Below are 15286 nucleotides of genomic sequence, written 5' to 3' on the forward strand. Positions count from 1 at the left end.
TTTTAAATTCTGGATATTATTGATGTTTTTTCTTCAATTCAGCTGTCCATTTTTCTTGGCTGTGTCTATGTGGCTTCATCTCAGCATCCCGTTCTTCTCCACATCTCTCTATTAAATGCCCGTCTACTATTGAGAGGGGTGAGCTTAGTTATTCTTCAAGAATAACTGTTTCATCTGCTGTTCCATGGCACATCAGAAGCCATCGGCCCACTCCCTGTTCAGCTGCTTTCAAAGAAAAGGGCATGGTACCTTTTCCAGATTGCAAAAGCCACTACCTTCAGAGATGGTGCCATATTGCCCTGGCTTCAGAATATGCCTTTTGTTAAAGCCACAACCACACTTGTTTTGGCAAGAATTGGTAGTCCTTTGTTTCATGTCCTGTCTGTCCTGTTTGTCAGCAGTTGATTCGAGGATACTTTGTTGTCCAGTGGCTAACTTTTGCCACAATGAAAGTTAACTCCATATGAAGTTTCTTCAATGCCCATATTTTCTCTGAAGTAGATTGGAACTGCCTCATAGTCATAGCAAAATAGAAAAATTCCTAAGTTATTAAAACATTTTAAATGCCATATTCTGTAGATCTCTGAAGGGTTTGAAGATGACCTGTCTATCTAAAATATATCTGTTTGATCTTGAAAACACACCTAATATGACTACAAGTTCAATTGTAATGTCTAACCACTAACTTTCATTTCTATATATCCTAATAGTTGGTAATACTAACATTCAAGGATTAGCAAATTGCATTACATTGATAAATGAATGGTATAAATACAATATCTCGAGCAAGATTAGAAATATGTGTATGGCATATTCTGACAATCTCAATGTCAATAATAATAATAATTTGTATACAATATAAAACAATCCAATCCGATGTAAAGTATTTAAAACTAGTAATTGTCTTTTTCTTTTTTCATTTTTCTTCTTTTTAAACAAGCACCATTTGCCTAGCCCTTCTCCTAACCCTTAACAACACATTGTAACCAACACTCCTAAACAATGAAAACTATCCCAGACCCCAAACCCATAAAAAAACCAAAAAGAACCAGGAAATTATTTCTAGTCTGTAGATTACCACCACCTGAAGAATGAAGCAATTAGAGGGGACCCTCACGGGCTAGCTGATGAGAACAAGAAAAAAATCCCATGGGGAAACTCCCACAGTAAATGAACGGAACCAGAATCATTTTCATTTCTTTGAGTCCCTATGCATAGATGCTTTGGACTAGTCCATGTAGTATCTGAGTCCTGTTTACTTTCACAGTCCTCGATCTTTGCTCGCTTTACAGCACGACAGTTTTGCGATGAGTCGGTGTGCCTTACGGCTACTCTTTCCTGCCGTGCGGCTTCCTAGGCATCTTGGGATATTCCCATGAGAGAAGGCTGATTCCTAGATACTGGCCACAGCACACCCGGGTTGCAGCAGAGCTTGTTAGAGGTCTGTATGTCTTTGGGGTTCATTCTCACCTCTCAATGCCCCCTGGTTTGTGTTTGGAATGTCTTTAGCCACATTTTGGTCTAAACATTCGATTCCATCCTAGAGTACTAGCCTAAGAAGAACTTAGAGCGGACACTCACGGGCTGGGAGATAGGAACACTGAAAGTCCTGACTGGCACCCATTATACCTACGTGTGTGAGCATGATCTGGGGGAAATACCAGATAAGTGCAGAGTTCCTGAGAATATTTGTCTCCTTCTGCTGCCCTTTGCAGCACGTGTTAGAAAGTCTTTATGTAATGTCGTTGCATCTAAGAAACCCTCATTGCAACCATAAACCAGTAGGACAGGTTGGTTCTAAGAGTCACAAGGCATAAGCTCTGGAGTCGGTTATGTCTGCTGGTGGATTAGACACTTTTTGGTCGTGTTTGTTTGCTTGCTCTCAGATCTCTGAAGGCAGTTTGGATTCTGACTATTTTGTTTTAAGTGTTTTGTTCACTTTGGCAACTTTCAAAGTGTAAGAAAAATGAGGCAGAGAAGTAGACTGACTGGATATGAACGGGCTGAAGGTAGTTTATTATAAAGTGGAGGGGCTACAAACTACTGGCGAGCTAAAGGGAGAGTGCATTTAGAGGAGCTAGGAGATAGCTATGGCTGTTCGTGGCAGTGAGTTGTTTTTGATACCTAGGAGTTTTGTTTCTGTAGGTGGAATGGAATGGTCAGGCTTGGGCTAAAAAATTCTTTATGAGTAGGAGCTGTTATTGTTTTTGTTGTTCTAGAGGATACAGTTTTTTCCTTTTTTAAATTTCATTCATTTTGTGTTGGGGGCAGAGGGTCAGAGTGCACATGTCAGGTGTCATGCATGGTGAGTTCTGAGGAAAACTTGAGAGAGTTGATTCTCCCCTTCCAATAACTGGGTTCTAGGAGTTGAACTCAGGTTGTCCATCTTGGTGCTAATTACTATTATTTCCTGACCCATCTCAAAGTACCTACAATGTGTATTATAGCCTGTCAAAAATACCTGTCATATTCCCTCAGGAAAGGAAAATAGACTAGACATTTACGGATGGATGGGTGTTTGGAATGGGAGGATCAAGTGGGGAGAGGGAAGGGAGATAAGGATGAGGGTGGACATACAGGAGAGGTAGCTAAAATTAAGGGCCATTGGAGGAGTTGTAGGGAAGCCTAACAGAGTCAAGTACCCTAAAAAATGTGATGTGTATTTGTATATATATATGTGTGTGTGTGTGTGTGTGTGTGTGTGTGTGTGTGTGTATGTGTATGTGTGTATACACAAATGATTGGAACATAGCCTGTGGTGGTTTCAATGAGAATAGCTCTCATGGGCTCATTTGTTGGTTGCCAGAGAGTGGCACTATTTGAAAAGACTAGGAGGTGTGGCCTTGTTGGAGGAAGAGAGTCACTGGAGATGGGCTTTAAGGATTCAAAAGCCCCTGACAATACCTGAGTGTGTGTGTGTCTGTCTGTATGTATGTATGTAGTATATAGGTCTCTTTTGCGCTCTCTCTCTCTCTCTCTCTCTCTCTGTCTCTCTCTGTCTCTCTCTCTGTCTCTCTCTCTCTGTCTATCTCTCTCTCTCTGTCTATCTCTCTCTCTTCCTCTCTGTCTCTCTCTCTCTGGACCAGGACTTAGCTGTCAGCTACTTCTCCCAGACCAGGTTTGCTGTCATGCTCCCTGAAATCATGATGATGAACTAAACCTCAGGATCAGTAAGCCACGCCCCCACATTGAAAAATTTTAAAAAGTAATAATGCTTTCTTTAAGAAGAGTTGCCTTGTCCATGTTGTGTCTACACAGCTGTAGACTGAAGTTTCTCTAGTCCTGCCCAGCGCCTAAGGTCATGGGCAGAGCAAATACCACTACACACGGCAACAGAACAGCAACTGAGACACAGAAGAGACTCCTAGCCAGATATTAAGCAAAGAGACCCTAAATGAGATGTCTCCATCAAATCCATCCCCTCAGAGCTCAGGGAACTCCGTGGAAGAGGAGGCAGAAAGCATGTAAGAGCCAGAGGGGCTGGAGGACACCAAGAAAACAAGGTTCTCTAAATCATATTCTCACAGAGGCTGAAACAGGTGCTTTGAGAGGACTGTTTGGGACTGATTAGGAGATGTAGCCTTGTGGAGGGGGTATGTCACTGGAGGTTTGGTCATTTCCATCGTGCACTCTGTCACTTGTTTTGGGACCCAGATGTGCTCTCTCAGCTGTTCTTGTAGCCATGCCTTTGCTGCACCATGGACTCCATCCCTCTGAACTGCATAGAATGAAAAATAAAACATGTGCAGGGAGGAACAGTTTCATTTTGTAAAGACCAAGAGGGGAAAAATGCTAAGCTGTGAGTTGGTCCTAGCAAGCTACATAGAATGGAGGCAGAAATGGTCCCTGGTACTTCTGTCTCCAAGGGTTCTTCTTCTTCTTCTTCTCCTCCTCCTCCTCCTCCTCCTCCTCCTCCTCCTCCTCCTCCTCCTCCTCCTCCTCCCCCTCCTCCTCCTCCTCCTCCTCCTCCTTCTCCTCCTTCTTCTTCTTTGCTTTTTTCAGACACGAAGGGCGGGTGCCTTGTTGTGGTGGGTATAGATGGAAGGGACACTACTGCCATCGTGAGGAGATAGGTTCTCTTCATTCTGTCTCATTGAAATGTTCTTTTCATGAGACCTATAAGTGGGGAAGAACAAGGCGTGGAGAGAATTCTAAGACGCTCCCAGTTGGGCCTCCTTGCATTCTCCAAAGAGCCAGACCCCAAGAACCAGGAAATTATTTCTAGTCTGTAGATTACCACCACCTGAAGAATGAAGCAATTAGAGGGGACCCTCACGGGCTAGCTGATGAGAACAAGAAAAAAATCCCACGGGGAAACTCCCACAGTAAATGAACGGAACCAGAATCATTTTCATTTCTTTGAGTCCCTATGCATAGATGCTTTGGACTAGTCCATGTAGTATCTGAGTCCTGTTTACTTTCACAGTCCTCGATCTTTGCTCGCTTTACAGCACGACAGTTTTGCGATGAGTCGGTGTGCCTTACGGCTACTCTTTCCTGCCGTGCGGCTTCCTAGGCATCTTGGGATATTCCCATGAGAGAAGGCTGATTCCTAGATACTGGCCACAGCACACCCGGGTTGCAGCAGAGCTTGTTAGAGGTCTGTATGTCTTTGGGGTTCATTCTCACCTCTCAATGCCCCCTGGTTTGTGTTTGGAATGTCTTTAGCCACATTTTGGTCTAAACATTCGATTCCATCCTAGAGTACTAGCCTAAGAAGAACTTAGAGCGGACACTCACGGGCTGGGAGATAGGAACACTGAAAGTCCTGACTGGCACCCATTATACCTACGTGTGTGAGCATGATCTGGGGGAAATACCAGATAAGTGCAGAGTTCCTGAGAATATTTGTCTCCTTCTGCTGCCCTTTGCAGCACGTGTTAGAAAGTCTTTATGTAATGTCGTTGCATCTAAGAAACCCTCATTGCAACCATAAACCAGTAGGACAGGTTGGTTCTAAGAGTCACAAGGCATAAGCTCTGGAGTCGGTTATGTCTGCTGGTGGATTAGACACTTTTTGGTCGTGTTTGTTTGCTTGCTCTCAGATCTCTGAAGGCAGTTTGGATTCTGACTATTTTGTTTTAAGTGTTTTGTTCACTTTGGCAACTTTCAAAGTGTAAGAAAAATGAGGCAGAGAAGTAGACTGACTGGATATGAACGGGCTGAAGGTAGTTTATTATAAAGTGGAGGGGCTACAAACTACTGGCGAGCTAAAGGGAGAGTGCATTTAGAGGAGCTAGGAGATAGCTATGGCTGTTCGTGGCAGTGAGTTGTTTTTGATACCTAGGAGTTTTGTTTCTGTAGGTGGAATGGAATGGTCAGGCTTGGGCTAAAAAATTCTTTATGAGTAGGAGCTGTTATTGTTTTTGTTGTTCTAGAGGATACAGTTTTTTCCTTTTTTAAATTTCATTCATTTTGTGTTGGGGGCAGAGGGTCAGAGTGCACATGTCAGGTGTCATGCATGGTGAGTTCTGAGGAAAACTTGAGAGAGTTGATTCTCCCCTTCCAATAACTGGGTTCTGGGAGTTGAACTCAGGTTGTCCATCTTGGTGCTAATTACTATTATTTCCTGACCCATCTCAAAGTACCTACAATGTGTATTATAGCCTGTCAAAAATACCTGTCATATTCCCTCAGGAAAGGAAAATAGACTAGACATTTACGGATGGATGGGTGTTTGGAATGGGAGGATCAAGTGGGGAGAGGGAAGGGAGATAAGGATGAGGGTGGACATACAGGAGAGGTAGCTAAAATTAAGGGCCATTGGAGGAGTTGTAGGGAAGCCTAACAGAGTCAAGTACCCTAAAAAATGTGATGTGTATTTGTATATATATATGTGTGTGTGTGTGTGTGTGTGTGTGTGTGTGTGTGTGTGTGTATGTGTGTATACACAAATGATTGGAACATAGCCTGTGGTGGTTTCAATGAGAATAGCTCTCATGGGCTCATTTGTTGGTTGCCAGAGAGTGGCACTATTTGAAAAGACTAGGAGGTGTGGCCTTGTTGGAGGAAGAGAGTCACTGGAGATGGGCTTTGAGGATTCAAAAGCCCCTGACAATACCTGAGTGTGTGTGTGTCTGTCTGTCTGTATGTATGTAGTATATAGGTCTCTTTTGCGCTCTCTCTCTCTCTCTCTGTCTCTCTCTGTCTCTCTCTCTGTCTCTCTCTCTCTGTCTCTCTCTCTCTCTGTCTGTCTCTCTCTCTTCCTCTCTGTCTCTCTCTCTGGACCAGGACTTAGCTGTCAGCTACTTCTCCCAGACCAGGTTTGCTGTCATGCTCCCTGAAATCATGATGATGAACTAAACCTCAGGATCAGTAAGCCACGCCCCCACATTGAAAAATTTTAAAAAGTAATAATGCTTTCTTTAAGAAGAGTTGCCTTGTCCATGTTGTGTCTACACAGCTGTAGACTGAAGTTTCTCTAGTCCTGCCCAGCGCCTAAGGTCATGGGCAGAGCAAATACCACTACACACGGCAACAGAACAGCAACTGAGACACAGAAGAGACTCCTAGCCAGATATTAAGCAAAGAGACCCTAAATGAGATGTCTCCATCAAATCCATCCCCTCAGAGCTCAGGGAACTCCGTGGAAGAGGAGGCAGAAAGCATGTAAGAGCCAGAGGGGCTGGAGGACACCAAGAAAACAAGGTTCTCTAAATCATATTCTCACAGAGGCTGAAACAGGTGCTTTGAGGGGACTGTTTGGGACTGATTAGGAGATGTAGCCTTGTGGAGGGGGTATGTCACTGGAGGTTTGGTCATTTCCATCGTGCACTCTGTCACTTGTTTTGGGACCCAGATGTGCTCTCTCAGCTGTTCTTGTAGCCATGCCTTTGCTGCACCATGGACTCCATCCCTCTGAACTGCATAGAATGAAAAATAAAACATGTGCAGGGAGGAACAGTTTCATTTTGTAAAGACCAAGAGGGGAAAAATGCTAAGCTGTGAGTTGGTCCCAGCAAGCTACATAGAATGGAGGCAGAAATAGTCCCTGGTACTTCTGTCTCCAAGGGTTTTTCTTCTTCTTCTTCTTCTTCTTCTTCTTCTTCTTCTTCTTCTTCTTCTCCTTCTCCTTCTCCTTCTCCTTCTCCTTCTCCTTCTCCTTCTCCTTCTCCTTCTCCTTCTCCTTCTCCTTCTCCTTCTCCTTCTCCTTCTCCTTCTCCTTCTCCTTCTCCTTCTCCTTCTCCTTCTCCTTCTCCTTCTCCTTCTCCTTCTCCTTCTCCTTCTCCTCCTCCTCCTCCTCCTCCTCCTCCTCCTCCTCCTCCTCCTCCTCCTCCTCCTCCTCCTTCTTCTTCTTCTTTGTTTTTTTCAGACACGAAGGGCGGGTGCCTTGTTGTGGTGGGTATAGATGGAAGGGACACTACTGCCATCGTGAGGAGATAGGTTCTCTTCATTCTGTCTCATTGAAATGTTCTTTTCATGAGACCTATAAGTGGGGAAGAACAAGGCGTGGAGAGAATTCTAAGACGCTCCCAGTTGGGCCTCCTTGCATTCTCCAAAGAGCCAGACCCCAAGAACCAGGAAATTATTTCTAGTCTGTAGATTACCACCACCTGAAGAATGAAGCAATTAGAGGGGACCCTCACGGGCTAGCTGATGAGAACAAGAAAAAAATCCCACGGGGAAACTCCCACAGTAAATGAACGGAACCAGAATCATTTTCATTTCTTTGAGTCCCTATGCATAGATGCTTTGGACTAGTCCATGTAGTATCTGAGTCCTGTTTACTTTCACAAATAATTTAATATACCTTGAGGTAAGTCTAACTAAGCAAGTGAAGGACCTGTATGACAAGAACTTTTAGTGTCTGAAGAAAGAAATTTATAAAGATATCAGAAAATCGAAAGACTTCCCATGCCCATGGATAGGTACGATTAACATAGTTAAAAATTGCTGTCTTACCAAAAGCAATCTACAGATTTAATGCAATCCCCATCAAAATCCCAACATAATTCTTCACAAATCTGAAAAGACAAATACTCAACTTCATATGGAAAAACAAAAAACCCAGGATACCAAAAATCCTGTACAATAGAAAACCTTCTGGAGGCATCATGATCCCTAACCTCATGCTCTACTATAGAGCTATAGTAATAAAAACAGCTTGGTACTGGCATAAAAACCAACCTGTGGACCAATGGAATTGAATTGAAGACCCTGACATTAATCCGCACAGGTATGAACATGTAATTTTTGACAAGGAAGCCCAAACTCTACAATGGAAAAAAGAAAGTATCTTCAACAAATTGTGCTGGCTTAACTGGATGTTAGTTAACATTTAGAAGATTTCAAATAGATCCATATCTGTCACTGTGCACAAAACTTAAGTTTAAGTGGATCAAAGACCTCAACATAAATCCAGTTACTCTGAACCTGATAGAAGAGAAAGCAGGAAGTAGTCTTGAATAGATTCGTACTGGAGATCACTTCCTAAATATAACTCCATCCAGTAGCACAGACCCTGAGAGCAACAGTTAATAAATGGGACCTCTTGAAACAAAGAAGCTTTTGTAGGGCAAAGACATGGTCAATAAGAGAAAACAACAGCCTACAGAATCGGAAAAGATCTTTACCAACCCCACATCTGACAGAGGGCTGATCTCCATAATACATAAATAACTTAAGAAACTAAACATTAAAATACCTAACAGTTCAATTTAAAAATGGGCTATACAGAATTCTCAACAGAAGGTTCTCAAATGGCAGAAAGACATTTAAGGAATTGCTCAACATCCTTAGTCATCAGGGAAATGGAAATCAAAATGACTCTGAGATACCATCTTACACCTGTCAGCATGGCTAAAATGAAAAGCACTGAAGACAGCTTATGTTGGAGAGGATGTGGAGCAAGGGAAACACTCCCACACTGTTGGTGGGAATGCAAACTTGTACAGCCACTTTGGAAATCAGTATGGCGGTTTATCAGAAAATTGGGAATCAGTCTTCCTCAAAACTCAGCTGTACCACTCTTGGGCATATACCCAAGAAATGCTCAATCATACTACAAGGACACATCCTCGACTGTGTTCATAGCAACACTATTTGTAATATCCAGAACCTGGAAACAACCTTGATAGCCCTCAACTGAAGAATGGATAAAGAAAATGTTGTACATATACACAATGGAGTACTACTCAGCAGAGAAAAAAAAATAACATCGTGAGGTTTGCAGGCAAATGGATGGAACTAGAAAATATAATCCTGAGTGAGGTAACCCAGATTCAGAAAAACAAACATTGTGGTGGTTTGTGTTCCCCGAAATATTGTGTGTTCCCTGAAATAAACTTATCTGGGGTCAGAGAACAGGACCCCCACAATATTAAACATGAGGATAGGCAGTGGTAGCACACGCCTTTAATCCTAGCATTCCAGAGACAGAAATATCTCTAGATCTCTGAGTTCAAGGCCACATTAGAAACAGCCAGGCATGGTGACACATGCCTTTAATCCCAGGGAGTGCCGGCAGAAAGAGAAAGATTATATAAGACGTGAAGACCAGAAACTAGAAACCTTTGGCTGGTTCAGCATTTGGCTGGTTTAGCTTTTAGGCTTTGGAGCAACACATTTCAGCTGAGATTCATTCTGGATGAGGACTCAGAAGCTTGCAGTTTGAGGAAACAAGACCATTTGTGGAACTGACGAGGTGAGGAAACTGTAGCTTGTTCTGCTTCTCTGATCTTCCAGCATTCACCCCAATAACTGGCCTTGGATTTGATTTTATTAATAAGAACTCTTTAAGGTTCCTGCTACAAAACATGGTATGTACTCACTCATAAGTGGATACTAGATGTGGAGCGAGGAATAAACAGACTGCAACCCCCAGCGAGACTGTCTGGTAGGGAGGACCCTCGGAGTACACAGGGATTGTCCAGTGAGGGAGGGGTGGATGGGATCTACATGAACAAGCTGGGGGTGAGGGAGGGTAATGGAGAGTAAGGGAAAGAGGAATGAGAGCTTAGGGTAGTGGAAGGTTCAAGCTGGATCAGGAGCAGAGTGGGAGAGCTGGGAAGGAGATACCATGATTAGTGAAGGCACCATGGGAATAGGGATAGACAGGGTACTGGAAGGTCCCCAGGAATCCACAAAGATGACTCCACCATAGACTACTCACGGTGGTCGAGAGGGTGCCGGGTCTGACCTACTCTTGTGATCAGATGGCTGAGTGCCCTAGCTGACATCATAGAACCCTCATCTAATGGAAGCAGATGCAGAGATCCACGGCCGGGTCCAGGCAGAGCTCCAGGGTTCCCGTCAATGAGAGAAAGGAGGGATTCTCTTAGCAAGAGATATCAAGACCATGATTGGAAGCCTTGCAGAGGCAACTAGCCAAACAAGTAGAAGCGCATGAACTGTGGATCAGTGGCAGAGGAGCCCCTGTGTTACTGGATTAGGCCCTCTGGATAAGGGAGACAATTGTTTGGCTTGAACTGTTTAGGGGACCCCCAAACAGGGGAATTGGGACCTGTCCCTAGTACATGAGCTGGCTTTTTGGAGCCCATTGCCTATGGTGGGACACTTTAGCAGCCTTGGTGCAGGGAGGAGAGACTTGGACCTGCCCCAATTGAGTGTACCAGGCTGTGTTGACTCCCTATGGGAGAACTTGCCTTGGAGAGGGTGGGAGTGGGGGGTAGGTTGAGGGGGAAGGCTGAGGGGTGGGAGTAGGGAGAACCGGAATCTGTCATTGATATGTAAAATGAATGGAAAAAAAAGTCTTAATAACAAAAAGGAAAAAAATTGTGTGCTTTCCCCAATGCATGTGCCAGTCAAAGGAGGGTGTTATATAGTTTTCAGAGCGTTATCTTGGAAGTCAGCTTCCCTCCAGTCATACAAGGCCTAGTGTGAAGGTCAGATACAGAAAAGGATGCCTAAGCAAACTGAATCTGGATGAGAATCAAGTCACTGGTGTGATTCACTGTTCTCTGGGCCCTGAGGTGTCAGCATTTTCTTTACCTTTTTAGGCCAGAAGACAATGAGGTATCATGAGAAAGCTCTGGAGAGAGAATGCTGCTGGCTGAAGAAGGGGGCAAATGGAAGACCTGGCCATAAGGCTATTGTGTTCCTTAAGAGTAAAGTACCTGATTAAGGTGAGTGCTTTTAAGCTCTCTTGCTTTTGTTTTATATTTCCTTTTCCTTTGGTACCAGAGTTCCAATGCTGGCCCTTGCCCAGGACATCTGCCATTGCTATCAACCAGAAACGAAAAGCTAAAGTCTAAGAGTGGAAGCAAAAAGACAAGGTAGCCAGTTACTGGAGTCTGGGTATCTGCCAATGACACTTTTGTTTTGTTTTGTTCAAATTGGAAAGGTAGGAACACAGCCTGCTTGCTCACAAAACTCCTTGGCTTTTCTCAGAACACTGCCATTGTGCAGAGATAGTTTCATAAATTCCTTGTGCCTAGTCTTATTCTAACTTCAGTTGATGTCCCTGGGAGACCTGCTCTGTTTTGAAGGGAAATGGAGGGGTAGAAGTAGATATGGAGGAGAGGGATGTGGGGAAGGGACTGAAACGAGTGGAGGAAGGGGAAACTGCGGTTGGGATGTAATGTGTGAGATAGTAACAGTATTGTTATATAATTTTAATTATAACATGGTGGTTATTATTTCCACGGCCCAGAGTTTTTTTTTCATGCTAGCCCTAGCACCTTAGGGGAAGGAAGGGTCCAGATGGGGTCAAATGGGCCCAGAACCAAGCCTGGCCTCACAGCTCTTCTCTCTGTCGACAGACGAGTCAAGTACCATTGCAGTGTCTTGATGTTAAGCCTAGTGACCAAGGGGCCAGACCAAATGCATCACTTCAGGAGCAGGAAATGGAAGGATAGGGGTGATGATACTAACCTTCCTGGGAGTATCTAGCTGCTAGGAAAGGAGAGTTCAGAGTGGGGAGGGGGACTGGAAAGCCATTAAGAATGCTCTTTCAGAGGACCTGAACCTGAGCTCAGTTCTCGGCACCCATATACAGCAACTCACAACTGCCTGTAACCCCAGCTTCAGAGGATCCAATTCCCTCTTCTGCCTTCTGTGGGTACTTGCACTCACCTGCATGTGCCACATACTATCAAATATCACACATAATATCAAAACAACCCCCTGACACACACACATACCCCAAATAAAACCAAAGCAATGAATTGAATTTTTTTTAAATTTCCTGTGGAAAGGTGAGGAGCAAGCTCTATGCCCTCTCTCCTTGTGGCTGTTGTCTACTTTAGTTCTGTGTTCTCAACAGACTGCTTCATGTGAGGGTTGTTAATTCCAGCGCTAGCAAATATACTGTTGTTTCTTTTGCAGCAGCCCTATGCATTGCCCTCAGAAGACAGGAGTGGATTAAAGTGCATAGCATACTGTCAATCAAACTGAAGCCCTCTATTCTGTGTGCTAAGGGACTGGAACAGGAAACAAGGGCCCCAGAGCACCTGCACTGGTGTTTAACAGGGTTCTTCTGAACTTGTTCACCTTGGGCCCCGCCATACAATGTCCTGTGCCACTATTTCCCAACAACAGCCTGTCCACTCTAGGAACCTCACTAGGTCTGAAACAGGAAAGCACAACAGTCCGTGTCTCTCCTAGGGCCTTAGAAGTCAAAAAAGCTCACATAAGAAGCTCCAGTCACTCTTCTGCTATTGCTAGGAATCATGGGAAAGAAGCTTAATGGTGCCAGGAGTTTGGAAGTTCTTTCCTCATGATGGCAGTAGTGTTCCAGAAATGTGTGCATTGTGAGCGCTTCTCTCTAGCCTTTCATATCTGTGGTGGTGGGGTGAGTGCCACACAGAGACAAACGCACCAGGGAATATGGCTGCTTTAAGTTTTGTCCAATAACTATGAGTTCAACATTATTTCATTTTTAGCGCCCACCCCCACCCCTGGATGAAACCAAGGCCTCAATCCATAAGTTAGGTCTTTTCTTCCTGGAAGTGAATTTTATGGGGAACTTTGCATGTGAGTATGACTCTCCACTCTTTTAGCCTGTCCATTTGTTTTCCATAGTAGTTAACTTCATTCATAGGACCCATTTGGTGAAGACTGGAAAAGGAAGCAGTTGCTTGAAGCCTGAAGATCACCATGTAATCCAAAGACCCCTCTTTTCTGAATTCATGTTTTATTTTTTAAATTTTAAATTGTACTTATTAGGATGGTATGAGGAAGATATGGGTGTGTTTGTGCACACAGCATGGCATTTGTGCAGTCAGAGGACTATTTTCCAGAGTTAGTTCTCGCTTTCCACCCTTGTGTCGGTTCGTTTCTCAAGGTGGTCGGCCATACCATCTTGCCTGGCCCAGTGTAAACTTTTCCAATTAGTATAGACAGTATTATGTTTCCTTATGGCCTTTTCAATTTTTTATTGGCTCCTCTCCATCCTTTGAATGCCCTTCCCCCTCCAACAGCATCCTTTGATTCTCATGCCAGCTCAAAAATTGGGATTATAAACATCTGCCACCAATCTAGACTGATTTTGTTTCCCATGCCTGCCTCCAACTCCCATTTCAACATCCCAAATGCTGGGATTAGAGGCCTCTGCTCCATGTGGTCTCTGACCTGGCACCTCCTCCATAACAAGCAGGATTCCCCTCTCCTAGATCTGTATTAAACTGTATGGAGAGAAGAGCGACACAGCTGTCAGAATTTCTACACAGGTTACTCAAGATTTGTCTTGTTTGTTCATCATTTAACACAAGAACATTCTCAAATGGTGTGAAATATTCTTCACTATTTCCTGCAATATCATAGGCTCTGTGATTTACTCGTTCATGTGTTATCTCTTTGGTATTTTCAATAGCACATCAAAGAATAGTGTTGGTTTAGGATTCAGAACATGTAGGTGTCTTAGAGTTTCTATTGCTGTGATGAAACAGTATGACCAAAAGCAAGATGGGGAAAAGGGTTTATTTTATTTGGCTTACACTTCCATATCATACTCCATCCATAAAAGAAGTCAAGGCAGGATCCTGGAGTCAGGAGCCAATGCAGAGACCATGGAGGGGTGCTGTTTACTTGCTTGCTCTTTATGACTTTCTCAGTCTGCTGTCTTATAGAACCCAGGAGCACCAGCCTAGAGGTGGCACCACACAGTGGGCTAGGCACGCCTATGACCTCAGACATTTTTCTAAATTTTGGTTCCCTCCTCTCAGATGACTTTAGCTAGTGTAAAGTTGACATAAAAGTACCCAGGACAGTCAGTGCACTAATCATGAAGAAAAGAAGCACCAAAAACCCTTCCAAAGGAACTCATAATGTGGACAGAATACACTTGCTACTCTTGGATCAGACATAGTTAGATTCCCAGCACCCATGTTAGGAGGCTCACAGACCCCTGTAACTTTAGCTCAAGGGCAACTGATGCACTCTTCTATCCTGGGTGGACATGCACATACACACAAATAAAATGAGGTATTTTAAAAAAAACTGTTCACTTTTCGGATTGTTCCTGTGGGTATCTTTCTGTTATGGGAAACTTGAGGAGCTACACCTAGATTATCACATGCTACCAGGGAACATGGGTCCCCCCCCTCTTAAGGTTCTTAGTCTCATTAATAAAATAATTTAAGAAATGGCTCTGAAGGTCAATTGACTTAAGGACAATTTTATTAATTTAAAAGAAATCCCCCAGGATGGTCAAGGTGTAAATCTCAGCTGCCCAGAGAAGGAAGATGAAAAAGGGAGAAAACCATGTTGTGCTGTTTATACAAACCATATGATGGACAAATAGCCATGGACAAGGGAAGGTGCGAGAAGAAAAGTAAGAGTTGTCAAGCAGGAGACCTTGGCCAAGCTGCATAGCATAGATGTAGGTCCAAAAGCTACCACACCAAGGGTGGGCTTTCTAGGAAGGAAAAGCACAGTATCTCAATTAAGGGGCAAACATTCCTCTCCTCTTTATTGGGGTTTTTGATGAACCAGCCTTCCTGAGTGCTGCTCTCTATCAGACAACTGATATGTCCAACTAGACCAATGCGCATACATTGAGTAATGAACATAACATCATTCATTGTGAAGAGGTATTCCTAATATCATTTAAGAGATGGACCAAAATTGGGAAATTGATACAACCTATTTTTGCCATAAAAATCTTAGAGATCCAATTCTAAAGCTGTTCACCTCAAGGTGAACTGTCTTATCATCTCATATATCCTCCAGGCAAAGGTGCTCTTGTAGGAGGAGGTAACAGAACATTTTTGCCTGGGGAGCCAGACATTCCTGGAACTGTTCCTTGCCTCTAAATTACCCAGCCAACTCCTATCTCCTTGTCTCACCATTCCCTTTCTAAGAGATAACTAGTTGAGGTTTAAAGAAT

At 43.7% G+C, this 15286-nt stretch overlaps 1 long non-coding RNA gene across 1 annotated transcript in view; it reads left to right on the forward strand.

Annotated features, from left to right (window-relative positions):
- The first annotated feature begins 1321 nt into the window (after positions 1-1321).
- The window catches only part of LOC118574361, a 71251-nt gene continuing 57286 nt past the window's right edge, over positions 1322-15286 (forward strand). Inside the window, exons 1-3 of the long non-coding RNA XR_004943723.1 lie at positions 1322-1441; positions 4452-4600; positions 10959-11084. This is a non-coding gene — a long non-coding RNA (uncharacterized LOC118574361). The remainder of the gene's footprint in view (positions 1442-4451; positions 4601-10958; positions 11085-15286) is intronic.

This window comes from Onychomys torridus, chromosome X, assembly GCF_903995425.1.
Source record: "Onychomys torridus chromosome X, mOncTor1.1, whole genome shotgun sequence".
NCBI lineage: Eukaryota > Metazoa > Chordata > Mammalia > Rodentia > Cricetidae > Onychomys > Onychomys torridus.